The sequence below is a fragment of the Aptenodytes patagonicus genome, chromosome 1 (assembly GCF_965638725.1).
Source record: "Aptenodytes patagonicus chromosome 1, bAptPat1.pri.cur, whole genome shotgun sequence".
Lineage (NCBI taxonomy): Eukaryota > Metazoa > Chordata > Aves > Sphenisciformes > Spheniscidae > Aptenodytes > Aptenodytes patagonicus.
In genome coordinates, this window is record NC_134949.1 from 186,939,963 (window position 1) to 186,958,344 (window position 18,382).

Sequence of the window (18,382 nt, forward strand, 5' to 3'; positions counted from 1 at the left end):
GCCGGTGCACTGTGGTGGTAGCGATTGGCACTTGTTGGTCTTCGACCTTCAGCAACCCCACAACAGAAGGGTCCTCCGAGAGACCAGGCAAGGTGGACAGCTGTTTAATCTCCTCCGTCTCCAAGGCAGCTATACCAAAAGCCCACCTGTACCCTTTTGGGTCCTTGAAATACCCTCTCCTGAGGTAGTCTATGCCAAGGATGCACGGAGCATCTGGGCCAGTCACAATGGGGTGCTTCTGCCACCCATTCCCAGTTAGACTCACTTCGGCTTCCAATACAGATAGCTGTTGGGATCCCCCCGTCACCCCAGAAATATAGATGGGTTCTGTTCCTATATATCTTGATGGCATTAGGGTACACTGTGCACCGGTGTCTACCAGAGCCTTATACTTCTGTGGGTCTGATGTGCCAGGCCACCGAATCCACACAGTCCAGTAAACCCGGTTGTCCCTTTCCTCCCCCTGGCTGGAGGCAGGGCCCCTCTAATCCTCATCACAGTACTCGTTTCTCATTTCTTGTACGTATGAGTCAGAAGTTTCTTCATTAAGATCAAGAGTAAGATCAGCCCTTCTACTCTCTCTGGGGAACTGCCCGCTGGAAACTGGAGCAGCAATTTTCCTGGAAGAACCTCTTTCTGTGATTGTTTTCCCTTGTAATTCACGTACCCGTGCCCCTAGGGCTGCAGTAGGTTTCCCATCCCACTTCCTCATGTCCTCTCCGTGGTCACGCAGGTAAAACCATAGGGTGCCCCGTGGTGTGTATCCTTTATATTCTCTCTCTTGAGCAAAAGAACGCTTACTTCTAATAGCCGAGATACTGGTCCGTACAGGTGAGGAGTAGGACCTATCCTCTCTGAGTTGCTGGATCTCCCGGGACAGTTTTTCGGACAGTTTCTCCACAGCCGAGACGATGGAGGAAGAAAGACTTTCCTCGTATTGCCGGAGTTGACTAGCCAATTCATCCACTGTTTGTTCCTCTCCATCTTTCCAGGTTATCACTGCCAATGAATTGGCGTATGACGATGGTGCGCTCCTTATAAACTTCCGCCACATGGGTCGTGTGCACTTGACTTCGTCTGGATCTTTGGATAGTTGTTCATTGTTCAGGTCATCATAAATCACCTCCAGCACAGCTAATTCTCTCAGAAACTGGATACCCTTCTCCATGGTGGCCCACTTGCTTGGGCGACATATGACATCTTCCTTAAAGGGATACCTTTCCTTCACGCTTGACAAGAGTCACCTCCAAAGGCTGAGGATACGTGTCCCTTTTCCAATTGCTTTGTCAATGCCCCCTTCCCTAGAAAGGGATCCCAGCTGCTTGGCTTCCCTACCCTCTAATTCCAGGCTACTGGCCCCATTATCCCAGCATCGGAGCAGCCAGGTGACAATATGCTCACCTGGACGGCGGCTGAAATCTTTTCGTATATCTCGCAGCTCACTCAGGGATAGAGATCGGGTGGTCACTGTCTCGTTTATGAGTTCTTCCTCTTCCTCCTCCCCGATCAGCGGCCGGCTTTCCTCCTCCCGTTCTCGTGATGGTCCTTCTCTAGGGTCATCTGTCTCGTATACTTCTTCCTCCGGTTCCCTTTTAGAAGAAGCTTCTTCCTCCCTTACTAAACGAGCTGACTTCCGCTTCCAAGATTTCTTCTTGTGTACAGGGGCGACTGATACTGGCACAGGCTCGTTCTTTGGTTCAGCCACAGGGCGTGTTGCTGGGGTTGGAGTGGCCGCAGTGCAAGTGCATGTCACCGGAGTCTGAGTGGCCGCAGGGCCTGTTGCCGGGGTTGGAGTGGCCGCAGTGCATGTCGCTGGGGTTGGAGTGGCCGCAGTGCATGTCGCCGGGGTTGGAGTGGCCGCAGTGCAAGTGCATGTCACCGGAGTCTGAGTGGCCGCAGGGCCTGTTGCTGGGGTTGGAGTGGCTGCAGTGCATGTCGCCGGGGTTGGAGTGGCCGCAGTGCATGTCGCCGGGGTTGGAGTGGCCGCAGTGCAAGTGCATGTCACCGGAGTCTGAGTGGCCGCAGGGCCTGTTGCTGGGGTTGGAGTGGCCGCAGTGCAAGTGCATGTCACCGGAGTCTGAGTGGCCGCAGGGCCTGTTGCCGGGGTTGGAGTGGCCGCAGTGCATGTCGCCGGGGTTGGAGTGGCCGCAGGGCCTGTCGCCGGGGTCTGAGTGGCCGCAGGGCCTGTCGCCAGGGTTGGAGTGGCCGCAGTGCATGTCGCCGGGTTGGAGTGGCCGCAGGGCCTGTCGCCGGGGTTGGAGTGGCCGCAGTGCATGTCGCCGGGGTTGGAGTGGCTGCAGGGCCTGTCGCCGGGGTTGGAGTGGCCACAGGGCCTGTCGCCGGGGTCTGAGTGGCCGCAGAGCCTGTCGCCGGGGTTGGAGTGGCCGTAGTGCGTGTTGCCCGGGTTTGAGTGGCTGCACGGCCTGTTGCCCGGGTCTGAGTGGCCGCAGTGCGTGTCGTTTTACTGTCAGAGCCAGAGACCTTCTCTTCCCTTTGAGGGTACTGAGTAGTGTTGAACAGGGCTCGGTAGGCATGGGCCAGGCCCCAGCACGTTGCAATGAGTTGCATCTCTCTAGAGTTGCCAGGGTGACAGCATACTTTTTCCAAATATTCTACTAACTTTTCAGGATTCTGCACTTGCTCAGGGGTGAAGTTCCAAAACACTGGGGGTGCCCATTGGCCTAGGTACTTGCCCATCTTGTCCCACACACCCTGCCACTCATAATTATTCACCCTTGGGGCAGATCTCTGGATGATATTCTTAAATTGCTTACCAACTTTAGACAAAACCGAAACAATATTCCCAAGAAGTATTAATAGAAGTATCTTAACTGCCCAAGGATGCTCAAAATACTGAAAAATTACTGTAATGAAGGAGGAAACATCATAGAAGAAGGTAGTGACACTGCCATTCTGTATTTCCTCTGTAAAAAAACTCTCAGAAAAGTTACTGCAATTGCTAGTTGTCTCCACGATATGGTATCCATGGTACAGTAACGGCTTCATTGCGAAGTTTACATACCACAGAAACGTCAAGGTCAATGTTCTAAAAACAAACCTCACAAGCGAGACATTACTATTCACTGCAGACCACAGCAAACTGCAAAACCCAACACCAATCTTTAACATGTACAGCAGGAAAAAGAGCGCGATGCAGATTATACAAATCAATATCGAGAACAGAGAAACCAACATTGTGACCCTCAACTATTAACAGATATAAGTTCCTTAATACACTCCGGTTAATCTGTTATTATCTCAAACCCTTCGTGCCCCACGTTGGGCGCCAAAAAGGACTGTCGTGGTTTAATCTCAGTCAGCAATTAAGCACCACACAGCCGCTCGCTCACTCCCCCCCACCCGGTGGGATGGGGGAGAGAATTGGAAGAGCACAAGTTAGAAAGACTCGTGGGTTGAGATAAAAACAGTTTAATAATTGAAATAAAATGATAATAATAATATGATAATAATAATAATAATACACAAAGCAAGTGATGCACAGCACAATTGCTCACCACCCGCTGACCGATGCCCAGCCAGTCCCCGAGCAGCGGCCCCCCCGGCCAGCTTTTCCCAGTTTATGTACTGAGCATGACGTCACATGGTATGGAATGTCCCTTTGGCCAGTTTGGCTGTGCCCCCTCCCAGCTTCTTGTGCACCTCCAGCCTCCTCAGTCAGTAGAGCATGGGAAGCTGAAAAGTCCTTGGCTAGTGTAAGCATTACCTAGCAACAACTAAAACACCGGTGTGTTATCAACTTTGTTCTCATCCTAAATCCAAAACACTGTACCAGCTACTAGAAAGGAAATTAACTCTATCCCTGCCGAAACCAGGACACTCCTGTGTGCTTTCTTTTTATGTTTGAATTTTGTCAGGAGTTCCTTGTTCATCCACGCAGGACTCCTGCCACTTTTGCTTGATTTCCTGCTTGTCAGGATGGACCTTATTTGAGCTTGGAGGAGGTCATCCTTGAATATCAATCAGCTCTCTGGGCCTCCTCTTCTCTCCAGCACCGTATTTCATGGAATTCATCTAGAAGACCTCTGAAGAGGCTAAAGTCTGCTCTCCTGAAATCCAGGGTTGTGGTCTTGCTTTTTGCACTGCTCCCTCCTCTCAGGATCATGAACTCCACCATCCCATGGTCACTGCAGCCCAGGCTGCCCCCGGATTTCAATCCACAACAAATTCTTCCTCATTTGTAAGTAACAGGTCCAGCAGAGAACCTTTCCTTATTGGCTCCTCAATCAACTTTGTCAGGAAATTGTCATCAATGAACTGCAGATGCAATGCATTCAATGCAATGCATTTGTAGATTGCTTGTACACTGATATGTAGTCCTTCCAGCAAATTTCAGGGTGGTGAAAATGCCCCATGAGGACTATGACCTGTGAATGTGAGGCTTCTTTCTGTTGTTTAAAGAAGGTTTCATCTACTTCTTCTTCCCAATCAGGAGCTTTATTGCAGATACCCACTGTAACACCACCCATGTTGATTTGCCCACTAATCTTGACCCATAAGCTCTCAGCTGACTCTTGGCCTGTTCCAAGCCAGAGCTCCATGCATTCCCACTGGTGTCTCACATATAGGGAAATGCCCCCTACTCATTTACCCAACCTGACCTTCTTGAAGAGCCTGTATCCATCTACTGTAATTCTCCAGTGGTGTAAAGCATGATCATATTTAGTTATTGAGCTTGTTCTAAATTAAAAGCATTCTTTAATTTATATGACTTAAGCTTGATAAATTTTAGTAATTTATGACTGGATTCTGCTCAGGTGAAAGAGTGTATAAAATAGAAATTTTGTCAAAACTACCTGCAAATTATGGGGGAAAAAAAGATGACAGTAACTTAGAATCCTATCACTTTTGAGGTTTTTTTGTTACTTGGAAATATCTCACTGCCTAAAAGACTCCATTCAGTAATCTGGTTTGCCCTCAATGTCCACACAAAAGTGATAGACATGAACCTGATACATTTGAACCTCTTTGAAAAATCAACAATATTTATTCCTTGTTTCTGTTTTCTCAAAACATAACAGGTAGATAGTCACACTTTAGAAATTAAACACAAGAGAGGAGAAGTCTGTAGTTATGTGTCTTAGATTTCTAATCAAGACTATTGAAAGTATTTTTCTTTTCTACTTGTAGTATGAACTTCTTAGAACAGCAATGTAAGATCTTATTTCCTGGTAACAACAACAACAACAACAACAACAACTACCCATTTACAATATTTTCAAAAGGAGAAACGTTCCTTCAAATAAATAGAAGTCCTGAAGAAAAGGTCAAAATTTACAGCATCACCATTTCAACTCTAGAGGGGGGGAAAAATAATCAGACCTACACTTTACCTAAAATAAAAACTTTATCTTTACTAATAAAGATGAACACAACAATATTATTTATGATAGTCAAACAATTAACTTGACTCATGGTAGTTATATTAAATACACAAATAGATTTTTCTGCAGTCTGTCATGAATCACTTCCATGCAAAATGACAAGCCTAAGAAAAGTTTCTATAAGATTAGAGAAACAGCAAATATTGCAATTTTCTAATACTCTCCTGAAATTTTTACATGCTCTGAAGTTGGAAAGTAAAATTTTATTTGAAGAATTGAAATCTATTTTATAAAAATAGCAAGTTAATAAAGCTACTTCTGAGAATAGGATTTTTATAATAGAGTGATTTTTTAAACTGCTATATTAATTTCAAATAATATGGTCAATTTTCTGAATGTACTGGAATACATATAATATTTGATGAGGAGAATCCAATTAAAATGAAAAATCATTTGAATACTGTTTTAATTTTACTTATCTCGAACAGGTAAGTATTAACACATCCTTTCATTTACATTTCATCCACTGATTTCATATGCAGTTTCTCACAATGAATAACGACATACTGACAGTAAAAGAGTACAGTTTTGCTGCATTCTTGCCTAATTTTTTCTCCATGTTGGCAATGAGCAGGAAGTCTTAATTTTTGCATAGAGTGAGAGAGCAGAGATTTGAAATATCTGTTAGGGTATATTTCACAGCAGTTTCTTCTCAACAACTCAAAAGTCCATTTGCCTGTTCCTTTCTTGTTAAAAATCAGTAATATTTTTCTATCACTCCCTCTAATGTTACAGTGTTTAGTGTGGGTTAAATAATCTCTCAGAATCTAAAGGAGATATGACTAGCTTTATTAGTTTCATGCTGTTAAAGGTAATTGTTCTTTTATTGTTTTGTTAGAATTTTGATTCATATTTTTCTTTTGGGACAAGTATGGCTAGAATAAATTGTTAGAAAATTCATTAGCTTATTTCAATGAGAAAAATGCTAGTTATGACTGGTTTATTAAATGTAAATATTTAAATAAATATGATTTGGAATAAGCATGATTTTTCCATTAGTAGTAAAAGGCCACAGGCTATTTATTGACCTGACAGTACACAGTGTCAGGACTTGTCTTGTTTTGACCTGAGCTGATTTTAGTTTCTTTTAGCTGTGCTAGCAATTTTTTAGCAGTTAGGTGACTGTTGCCTCAATTGTTGGAGCTTAACTCTGAACGTCACAGATAACAAAGGTCTGAGCAAGTGTACATAGTCACTGAGTAGCAAGCATTAGCTTTTTCTGTTCATTGTGTGGGATATTGTGTAACTTTAACTAATAGCTCATGTGTGGAGATAGCCAAACTTTATCTGGGTACCAATGCAAAAAGTGTAAGTAAGCAGAATGTGTCAGAAAATGTACAAAAATAGTAATCCAAAGCAGATGAAAGACTGCAGAAAAGCCTCCAACCACCAACATCACACTCCTCCCCAAAGAAGAATTCTGGTCTCTGCTACCTTGTTACCTAAGCCCCACTCCATTTTACTCAAGTAATACTAGCACTGGTGAGTTTGGGACCCAAAAGAGCATTGCAAGGGTGAGCATAACACAAGACGAGAGGGTTTTAGACACTGGGAAGTTTATGTGTACCAATTTTGACAGTATTATTAGTGGGACTTTTCTATTAAAGTTAGATAAGTTGGGATATGACTGCAAATAACATTGTAACTAGACTAATGAGTTTGTTGTAGATTTGATGGCTAAAATATTAATTGGACTAACAATATTTTTTTTGGTTCCTTTTTCCCCTAACAGTATTCTGAATGTAATTTCAGACTAATCCAAAATGGGGACGGGGGTGGGGGTGGGAATCAATTCAGTAACCCAAATAGCTTTTGAAGAGTAAACGGACATTGGGACTCTAAAAGTTATTTTATTTGACAGATGTCTTGAGTTATGGTTCTATTTCTGGAGAAGTTAAGAGAGGAGAGCAAAGACGTTTGTTTGTTGGCAACAGTAACTTGTGCGTGTGTGCTAGGGGAAATCCAAAGAATAATTTGTACACCTTCTCATTCAAGAGGAAAAAAAAAACCCCAAACCATACTTCCTGCATTCCCAAAGTCTGTCACAAACACAGCTGAATAGTTTCTGCCCTATTTTTCCTGTAATGCTATGTCTTAGGCTTCAAGCCATTCAACCTACTGAGTTCTCTTTACTCCAAAACATGCTTATAAAGATGAGTGTGTCCTGGTTCAGAGTCAAACAGTAAGTGAGAAGAAGCTGGAGGATCCTTCTGGTTATGTAAATATACCCTAGCTCTTGAGTGTTAGAGAAAGAAAGAGGGCTGCTCTATAAGTAGATGTATGGCCTAGGTAACCTGCCTTGTGTAGGTTATCAGATGTGGACAAAGGTATTGGAAAAAACTGCAGCAAGTACTGCAAACAGAGCTAGTTAACCCCTGTTATAAGCCTTTTTCAAATCTGTTTCGCTAATGAGGTGTGGATGTAACTTGATTAATGAAATGAGTCAGGCTGCACCTTATGAAAATTATTATGGCTTTCCAGGCTGGGTGTGATAAAAAATGCTTCAATGACAGCAAAGACCAAAAAAAAAAAAAAAGGCTAGAGGCCTGTGGTCTTGATACAGAGAAGATGTGGCTTGAGTGACTTGGGTGCACTCTGACATTCCCACCTGGAGTTCCCTGAGAAGGGAAGTCCTCAGAAAGGGCTAGCACAGCAACACAGGTGTAGATTTAGAGCCAGACCAAGAAGCAGTTAGAAAATGTAGATATTTCCCAGTTTGGTTAGAAAGTACAGGATTCCTGAACCCCAGTTTTGAAATTAAAGTAAGAAATCTAAAAATTGACAGCTTCTTTACTGGCCTATGCCCCATTTTCATGTTCCTGAACTCAGTTATACCACTTTCTATCATTTCCACAGTCAGAATCATAGAATCATAGAATCATAGAATCATAGAATCATATAACAGTTTGAGTTGGAAAGGACCTTTAAAGGTCATCTAGTCCAACCCCCTTGCAATGAGCAGAGACATCTTCAACTAGATCAGGTTGCTCAGAGCCCCGTCCTGACCTTGAATGTTTTTGGGGATGGGCCATCTGCCACCTGTCTGGGCAACTTGTTCCTGTTCTTCACCACCCTCACTGTAAAAAAATTCTTCCTAATATCTAGTCTAAATCTACTCTCTTTTAGTTTAAAACCACTACCCCTTGTCCTATCACAACAGGCCCTCCTAAAAAGTCTGTCCCCATCTTTCTTATAAGCCCCCTTTAAGTATTGAAAGGCCGCAGTAAGGTAACTCAACCTTATTTGGGTTCCTGCATTTGATTCACAGGACCTCCTGAAACTCTCACAGCTTTTACCAACTCTGTTTAAGGTGTAGTAACACCTTATTTACTCACCAATCACTTTTTTCCACTACAAAGACAACCAAAAGGGGTTTAGTTTTTTTGTTTCTTCATATGACTATCAACTCAGCCCTGGGTTCTCAGCCTCAGCACCTGGTAAAAAGCCTGAACTACATTCAGTAAGTGGAAACTGCTGGACTACTCCATCAAGTCAACCTCACCTATGAGAAAATTATTTATAATTAAGCAGGTAATTATGTACTTTATCATAATCATGTTAGACTCCTTCATGTTAATGTCATTATGTTTTTAAAAACTTGAGAGTAGGCTGATAATTCCCTCAGACAGGAAATTTTAAGACTTGTGGAACATTGTATGTTTTTTGCAGCAGAATAGAAAAATGATTATTGTTTATTTAAAATGTTCTTGAAAACTGACAGAGGCCATTGCTAATCATGGATTACATTCTACAGGTATAATATATTCATAATCCAGCTACTGAGAAACAGTGTTAGGTGTAGATACTTTAATCTTATTTAAAATTTCAAGCACATGTTACAGAAAAAATGAATATATTAAAAACATGAATACTTAAAATGAGAAATGCATTAAGTAAAACTGTGAAAAGAAGAATAACTTCCAGAATCTAATACCCTTCAAAAGTTTCACAACAGATGGAAAAAAAAGAAACAAAACAAAACAAAACAAGGTACTAAAAAGATGCATTATTTGAACAAACATAGCTGAAGAAAACTTATTTCCTTTTACAATGGAGAACAAGAACTTCCAATCTCCAGAGAAAGAAAGTGTGAAGCAGTAGAGTTAGGGGGAAAAAAATGGAAAATATCTAGGTGAAACTTCATGAAGTTATGAGAAAAATACATGTTGGAGGCAGAACTTTAAGGGATTCTCTTCAAAGGTTACTCGTGGATTCAGGCATTCAATAACCTCCTTGTGACTCTGGATGAAGTTCCCAGGATGTAACTATGCCACTGACTTTTCATATTGAAAGGCTATAAACATTTACCTGCTTCCAGTGGCAGTTCACCACTCAGTACAGTCATTGTTTGGCGTGCCAAATTCCCTCTAGACACTGTGTATTCCAGACACTTGGTACAGAATTAGAATTCTGCTCCAGGACTAAAAACAATACTAGATATACAACATACTCCCCAAAAATGAAACATCTATGTTATTTGCTGTATTAACAAAGTCTAGCATGCAACTCATAAGACCTTGCGTGATTTCATCTTTTTTGGAGAGGGGTTAATAAAACAATTTATAATGTTAGTAGTGAAAATAAATTAATTGATATCATATTAATTCAAATTAACTAGCTGAAAAGATAAACAAAAATGGTTCTGGTTATTTCTAGTGTCAAATTTAGGTATGGAAGTTTTGGCAGTTTTAGTCAAAACAAGCCAGTGACAACAAAAATATCCAATATGATATTCTATTCTTAGACACAAATAACTTCCTACCTACTCCATTTCTATTATATTTTTATTAGCTCCTAATATCCAAGTGTCTTTTATTTAGGTTCGTGAGTTAACTTTCCTTAAAATGATATTCATTGGGCTAAGGTCTTAGACAGGTCTACAGTTTCAATAAAAGTTTGTAAGTTCAAAAGGAAATGGTTTTGCAAGATTAAGAGAGCTAGTTAGGTGACACTGACATTTTGCATCACAAACTTTAAAGTAGACTTGAATTATTTCTTTACTTTTAATATGTATAATGTGACAGTGCTTTAGAATGTACCTTAGCTCTCCCAGAGCACAACGGTCTTACCAAGTCCCTGAAAGTAGCCATAGAAATTCTTCCTCTGGATCCAAATATAATACCCTGACACATTGGTCCAGGTCTTTCCTGAGCTGATTTGATCCCATGAGCTCTCTGAGGGCATGAGGCTTTTTTTTAATATTCTTTAAGAATAAATAATGTATAACAAGAGTATTGTTCTTGATTGCAGTTTTGTAGCTTGATGTCAAGGTTATATGTTATAAACGGAACAAGCTAGTGTGAAAGGTGTGCAAGGTCACAAAGCTTGCTGCAATAGTGATGGAAACCTTGGATTGGGCAGAGGGAGTAAGCCTTGCTGAGGTCAAATTTACAGATGACATCAAACTGAGGGGACCAGTTGATACAAAACAGGGGTGGCAACAAAAGCAGTGATAAAACCCTATTTCCAACCCCAAAGGTATTCTTTGAATAAAATGTATCATGTATCAGTTTTTTAACTGAATGTAGGAAGCAGTTTATATATTTTCTACAAGTTGGGAAAAAACTGTTCAGTGTAACATAAGAATTTCTAAAAAAATAAAAGACAATTAAGCCCAAAAATTCCATGATAAAAAGAATAACAAAACCCAAACAGAAATATAATATATGCAGTTCTTATAGATTTTTTTAGCTGTCTACATTCCTTTGTACTTTTCTGGTCTATCATGGTAAGTATCGTTTTTTTTCTATTTTTTTTTTAATTTTATTTTATTCTATTATTGTTCACTAGGGCAAAAACCACTGAAGTAAAAATAAAAGAGCTATTAACATCCTTTGGAACTCATATTTTCTGTATCTCCAGTTTAGAAATGAGAAAACATTCTAGAATTTTAGAAAGTCTGGAATCACAAATGATTAGGAAACAGAAATCAAACTTCTTTTTCCTTTATTCTTCACTTTTACAGTTTGCATTTCTTCAGTACAATTGGATAAAATAAAGGACTAGAAAAGTTAGATACATAAAGACACAACTTTCTAATATTATGCTCATAAGCAAATCACATAAGTTTACTAATTACAAAATTTAATTATAGTATCCATCTTTCATTTTATTCGTTGAGATTTAAGTGACAACATAACATAAGCTCATCCATCATGTCATTCTGGCTCATCCTCCTTCCTGGTTTTTGTATATGAGATGAAATTTCATTTAAAAAAAAATATAAAAATCTTTGACCAGGTACATTTTATGAACAACTAGAAAAACTGTTAGAAAACTACCTGCTGAGCAAATTCCAACTAGGGCAGGGACAAACACCGGGAAAGGGTACAAGATAAACAAGAAAACTGTAATGAAGCTCATTATTGATAAGGGGAATCACTTATGCAAGACAAAACTTGCCAAATGACAATAATGACTAAAAAACATTATTTAAGTATTTGTAGAATCTCCACAAAATACATTAATGCTATGAATTCTTAAATATTAAGATAACATCACCTTAATATTTAAAGCACAACTAGGAAACTTTTGTTTCAATTTTTGGCCTGAAACATAATTTATAAGTAGTCAAAATAATAGCTGAAGAACACACAGTAATTGTTACCTAGAAGTTAAAATTGGATAAGAGAAATCCCCAAAGCATTAGAATATCTGCTATAAACATATAAATATATTTGCTATTTTATAGCAAATTACTGTCTAAACATTGAAACTTTATTTCTACTTTGAATCATTCCCACACTTACAGAAGCTTGCATTGATAGTGGTGAAAGTAAATAGTTTGAACTTTATCCTTCAATCTAATGGGTTAGTGAAGACAGACAGATTGCAGAAAACTCATTCCTGGAGATATTTAAAACAAGACCCTAAGCACCTTGATCAAATCTTAAAGTTGATGCTGCTTTGAGTAAACAGTTGGAACAGATGACTTCCTGAGGTGCCTTCCAACGTGAATTGTTATATGAGTCTATGATAACTGACATAATTATTATATATAGATAACATTTAATAAACATGCAAAGAATATGTTTAAAAGGTTAACAGTCTCCACGTATTTTACATACTGTCATACATATGCTCTCATTGTGCTTATTTTAGGGCTCTATTTAGAATGTCATTTACGACAGTGGAAACTTTCAGTATTTATTTACAGCTTTAAATACAGCAGTGTATTGAGACTGCAGAGATAATACCAAACAAGATAGCACAGTACTGCACAAGGCAGCAATACTACCTCAGGTCCTAGAAACTAGCTTACGATGTGCTATGCCCGGAAAAATTGATCTGCACTGCTTTGATGTATCTATCCTTTTTCCGACTGTAGAGTTTGTTCAGGTCACAGCTAGTTCAGTGCATGGCACTTTTTCACAAAAGGTAGACATACCTTCTATAGGTTGTGTATCTTGACATTTTTGCTCAGGAAACAAGACAACCTTACTGAGCTGTAAATTCTTAATGAGTAAAACAATATAGAAGACATTATAATTGCTGTTATTGTTATAATAAAATTGGTGATTGAAAGTTTTGCCATTGACTTCACTAGAATTATGTTTTAATGAGAAATGAACTTAATAATGGAAAAGGGGGAATGTGAAGGAAAACAAAAAGGAAAATCTCTACAAACAAGTCTCTAATTTTCTTTAAATTGTGTTTAAATTGTATTTTGCATTTAAATTATATTTTGGCCTGACAGTATCTCCACTCACTTCCTCTTTACTCTACATATGTATAGAACCATGTGCAGGACTAGATCCACAGGTCTAGATGGTGTAAAACAGAAAAGTGAAGCCATTTAGAGAACAAAAGGGCAATGGTCTTTGCTGTGCCACACAACAGTGTGGGATCCAGAGCACAGGAAAGAAAACGATTAAGAGACAACTTAAATGCTCTTAAGGGTGAGTTAATCTAGAAAAGGGGCAAATAGGGGTAATACAATGGTACTATATAAAATATGGAATGATATACTAAAAGAAGGTCAAGAAAACAGGATACTCATACGGACTTTTGGCTTCAGACATTAATGCAAAACATAAATTCTCATTTAATTGTGTTAAAGTTCATAATGGTTTTTAAGACAGAATGCCTGTTCAGATAAGCTTCTCGTTTTCTTTTATATTAGTAAGATTCCTTTGAAATATTCTAGAAATTCAAACATAACATTTTCTCTAGATTAGTTTTATTTCTGACAAAACCAGATTGGAAAAAAATTATGTGAAATTATAAAGTACATTTGGTCTTGTGCAAAAACTAAATGCTATTTTCTTTTCAGGGATAAATACATTGCATTTTAAAAGTTCTGTAAGAACATGATTTTTGTTTTGAATTGGAACCTCCATGTTGACTTTAGTATCCATTTTATAATAGTATCCATTTTATAATAGGAGCTTGACCTCTCGTTTTACTACTGTTTGACTAGCTGTGGCTAAAAAACACATTAAGAAAAAAAAATCTCATCTGAAAATTGATAATGATTACCAAACTTTTAATTCACCACCTGTTACACAAAACAAAATCAAACCCTTAAACACCTCAGCAACACAACAGCATTTTTGAATGCTGTTTTGATATTTTCTAGGAGATTTCACTTCAGAGATTGGTGCCACAATTTCCTTCTGTTTACCAAATTTTCTTATCGGACTGTATGTGTAAAAATGCAGTGTAATAAATCAGAAACAAACAAATAAAAACCAAGACATAATATAGGAGATGCATTCTCCTATAAACATTTCTAAAGCTATAGAATGGGGATATAAAGCATCTCAGATAATTAAAATATTTATCTCAGTAGGAATCCCCAGAAGCATTTTTATTTTCAAATACTTAGTTTTAAATTATAACTTTATTTATATAATTTGGAAGTAAATCTAAAAGTTTTCCATGAAAAAGGGTAAAAAGGTGGTGAAAGAAATTACAAGCAGTCGAAATTTTTCACTGTGTTACCAGAAAATAATCTCCAATTTCTATTTACTGTGAATTTTTTTTTTTGCTAGTCCCAAAGGCATAATCTTGCAGTCTTTAAAGATTAAGTAATAAACTCTGAAAACAGGATAAAGAGTCTCAGCGTTCATATTGTTTATCCTAATTAATGTTTAATGTGATAGCATCTTGGAAAGCAGAAATTTCTTCAAGAAAAAAAAATGTACTCAAGACTACTTTTTTTTTTTTTTTTTTCCCAATTTGGTATTGCAAGTATTTGGACTTTTCTGAATGACTCAAAAGGGTAATATAGTACAGTATATTTTCCTATACCCTATGGTATAATATGTTACCCTATACCCAGTAGTACATTCTCTCTAGCTGTACTGTTCAGTATCTCTGACAAACAGGATGCAGAACTTGTTTGTATCAGAAGTGGTAGACAATATGTATGCTTTAGCTTTATTACAATAGCAATGCTAGTTAATATTGTTCACTTAAATTCACATGTTCATTGTAGAACTATATAAGGAATTTCTTACAAAATCTTTATTTGAACATTGCTTTATTGTGAGCAGTTATCTTTTTCTTTGATTACATAATTCCTACAGTGACATTTAAAACAAAACTCAATACTTTGAAAGAAGAAAATACCTTTTAAAAATCTTATACTGTATTTCTTTTGCTTCCTTCAACAGATGCACAACATTTTTTCATTATGCTGACTGTGTATAAATTGTTACATTACATAAAATTTGGCAAGTAACACAAGATAGAACTTAAACATTTGAAATCATACCACAGCAATTCAGCATAATTTACACTGTTGTTCAGAGACCTCTCTTCATAATACTTTCTATCAACCCAACACCTGAAAAAAGTAATCACAAGATATACCTTATCAATAAGGTTTATGCACAGCATAGATTATAGTAGGTGAGTCAGTCTTACGTGCATATCTACAACTTAATTTGTTTGGGTCTGCTCTCTGGAAATGTGTCAACAGGCCAACAGGCTTGTGTCCATTCCATTGAATTCTCTTCTTCTCTCAGGCAGTGTAACTGCATCCAGATTGTCAGCTGGGAATGGCAGCTCCCGAGCTGTATCTGAACACCATTTGTTATAAATGCTCACTGGCATCAGCCAGAAGCTTGCCAGCAGCTGTTCTAGCAAACTAACATTTTAGGGAAATGTGTTGTAAAAAATTTTCAGTGTCCTATTATTGGGAGTTCATCATGCAAGAAAAACTTACAACCTCATTGAATCTCTCTTCTGAACCTCCAACGCTGGCACAAGCAACCATTTGGGGGTGGGAGGGAAGTTAGTATCTGAGAAATATCATAACCTACTACAGAACTTAGATGACTTAGAAAAAGTCGGAAGTTGTTTGGTGTTCCCTTAAAATCCTGACACAAGTAAAGAAGCAAATAAAGAAAACCATGCCTGTTATTCTACTATTGCAAAAATCCAAATCTACCTGAAAAATACTAAACCCCTGAAGGACATGATTAAAGGAGGTTGTAGCGAGGTGGGTGTTGGTCTCTTCTCCCAAGTAACTAGCGATAGGACAAGAGGAAATGGCCTCAAGTTGTGCCAGGGGAGGTTTAGATTGGATGTAAGGAAAAATTTCTTTACTGAAAGAGTGGTTAAACATTGGAACAGGCTGCCCAGGGAAGTGGTTGAGTTCCCATCCCTGGAGGTATTTAAAAGACGAGTAGATGAGGCACTTAGGGACATGGCTTAGTGGGTGGTGGTGTTGGGTTGCTGGTTGGACTCGATGATCTCAGAGGTTTTTTCCAACCTCAATGATTCTATGATTCTATGATTCTATGATTAGTTACTGAATTCTTAGAGAAACTATGATTTTTTTACTGATACTTTGGCTGGCATGAAATAATAATCGCATCTTTCAGAATTTTATGACACACCTGGTGGTGGTTCTGGTAACTGGTTAGAACGCCACCCTGGGTACTTTTCAAAATGACTGGTAAGTACCTGGTGCCTGATAGGATTTTGAATAGAAGGAGTAAAAGATGATCCTAAAAACTTTTTATCAAAGTATGATGGAATTAATGGCAGGTATGTATGCATTCCTAATTAAATAATGCATTGTGTGCATTTCACTTATATAAAATATGGATCACCTTATGTTGTCTTGAATGTTCAGTTTCTATTTGATTTTATGTTTGTGTAATGCATGTCTGTTTTCCTCAAAATAAAAATAAAATGAGAATATAAGTAAGCAATGACAAAAATACATTCTTTCCCAATCTATACTTGTGGAACTGAAGGCATTTTTGTGAATTCCATTTCCATTTGTCTCATTTTTTATTAATTCAGAAAACAATATCCTTTGGATTTGTTACATACTTTCAGAATTACAGTCTAACTTATTTAGTGCCATCTCCAGTTATGGTTGACTTACAGAACTGAGGGATAGGGAAAACAAAAAATATTAGTGCTGTCATACAGCAAAACACAAGAATAATGTAAAATATAAAGAAAATGTCATTTAAATGCAATGTTTTGAAAGGAAAGAAGGTGATTGATGGCAGTTTTAAATTCTACAAGGCAGGCAAACAGTTGGGATTTTACCAGCAGTTCTGCAATTAATTAGCATACAAATATCAGTATTTCCCTGTGTGTAACATGCGGTATAGATTGATGCATACATTTTATAAGTTACAAAAAATAATTCAAAGTCTTCTTTACACTTGGTCTTGGGCTGTCTGCATTTTACATATGCAATTTTCTGATTAAATACACTAACTACAAATTTGTGAAGTATTAATAGTTCAATATGTATTTGATATAGCTATTTGCCATATGAGATGATTAGCGTCTTCATTTTTTAATATATTAAAATGGACTGAAGATGCTCAGCACCTAACAGGATTAACTCCCTTGGAAGTGTGTACCTATATTAAATGAGGTTATCAGTTACCATCTATATATGTTAAAACTACTCAAAATAACAGATTATTTACAGAACAGAAATATTATTTTGAACAACTTTCCTTCTGTACAGCACTGCTGATTAATGCCAACATTTACATCTAGATCTGAGCTTTCCATTATGACATGCATTCTTGTTAAGAATCAGAGACTGTTTCTGGTTTTTCTTAGTGTTTTGTTTTCATTTTTAAGATTTAAAAGAAAAAAAAAACAAAAATAGAGTGATTATTTTTAAAAAGAACTCATCTGAAGTTTTAAGATAGCACTGTATATTAATTTCTCATAGTTTAACAACAGGTGTAATGTTTAACTGTATGAGGTAGAGAACATTAGAATGTCCATATACTGGGTCAGACCAAAGGTGGATCTTGTTCAGTATTTTGCTTGCAAGGGTAGCTGTATACAAAGGCATGGAGAACAGTAAGACAAAAGCAATTCCACAATAATATCTCCTAATATCCTTTCTGCCTTCAGCTATTTTCAAAGACTTAGAGGAGCTGAACCCAAGTGGACTGTCAGTATTCATGATGTTCTTTAGCACAGCTTTACACAGGACAACTACCTTCTGTAAACTACCACCTTCTGTCTTGGACCTGACTCCTATTAACTTTATTTGATGCTCTTTAGTTCTTGCACTGGAAGACAAAGTGAATAGTCCATCGCTGCCTACCTTCTCCGTGGCACTCATGAAAACATATGCCACATTCACCCAAGCCATCTCTCTTCTGGAATGAAGACACCTTGCTCATGTAGTCATTCCTTCCACAGAACAATTTCACACAGACTGGAGAAAGAAAGGTGATCCCTGATCACCCCCCCTCTTGCTGTCACAATACCAAGGGACTGACAGCCATGGGGGGCTGCAATGGAGTCCTGGGCCACGTGTGAGGTGGGGGAGCTCTGGGGGTGTGGCCAGGGACAGTCAGGCCTGTGAATGTCCTCAGGGCCCTGACACTACCAAAAGGTTTACTGCACAATGGCCTTAGTACTAGAAAACATGACAAATATGAAATATTTTTGGAATCCACATGGTGACAGAAGAGTCAGAAAGAGAGAATGCCATGAAATGCTGAACATATGACAGTCTGAATCCCATGACTTGGGAC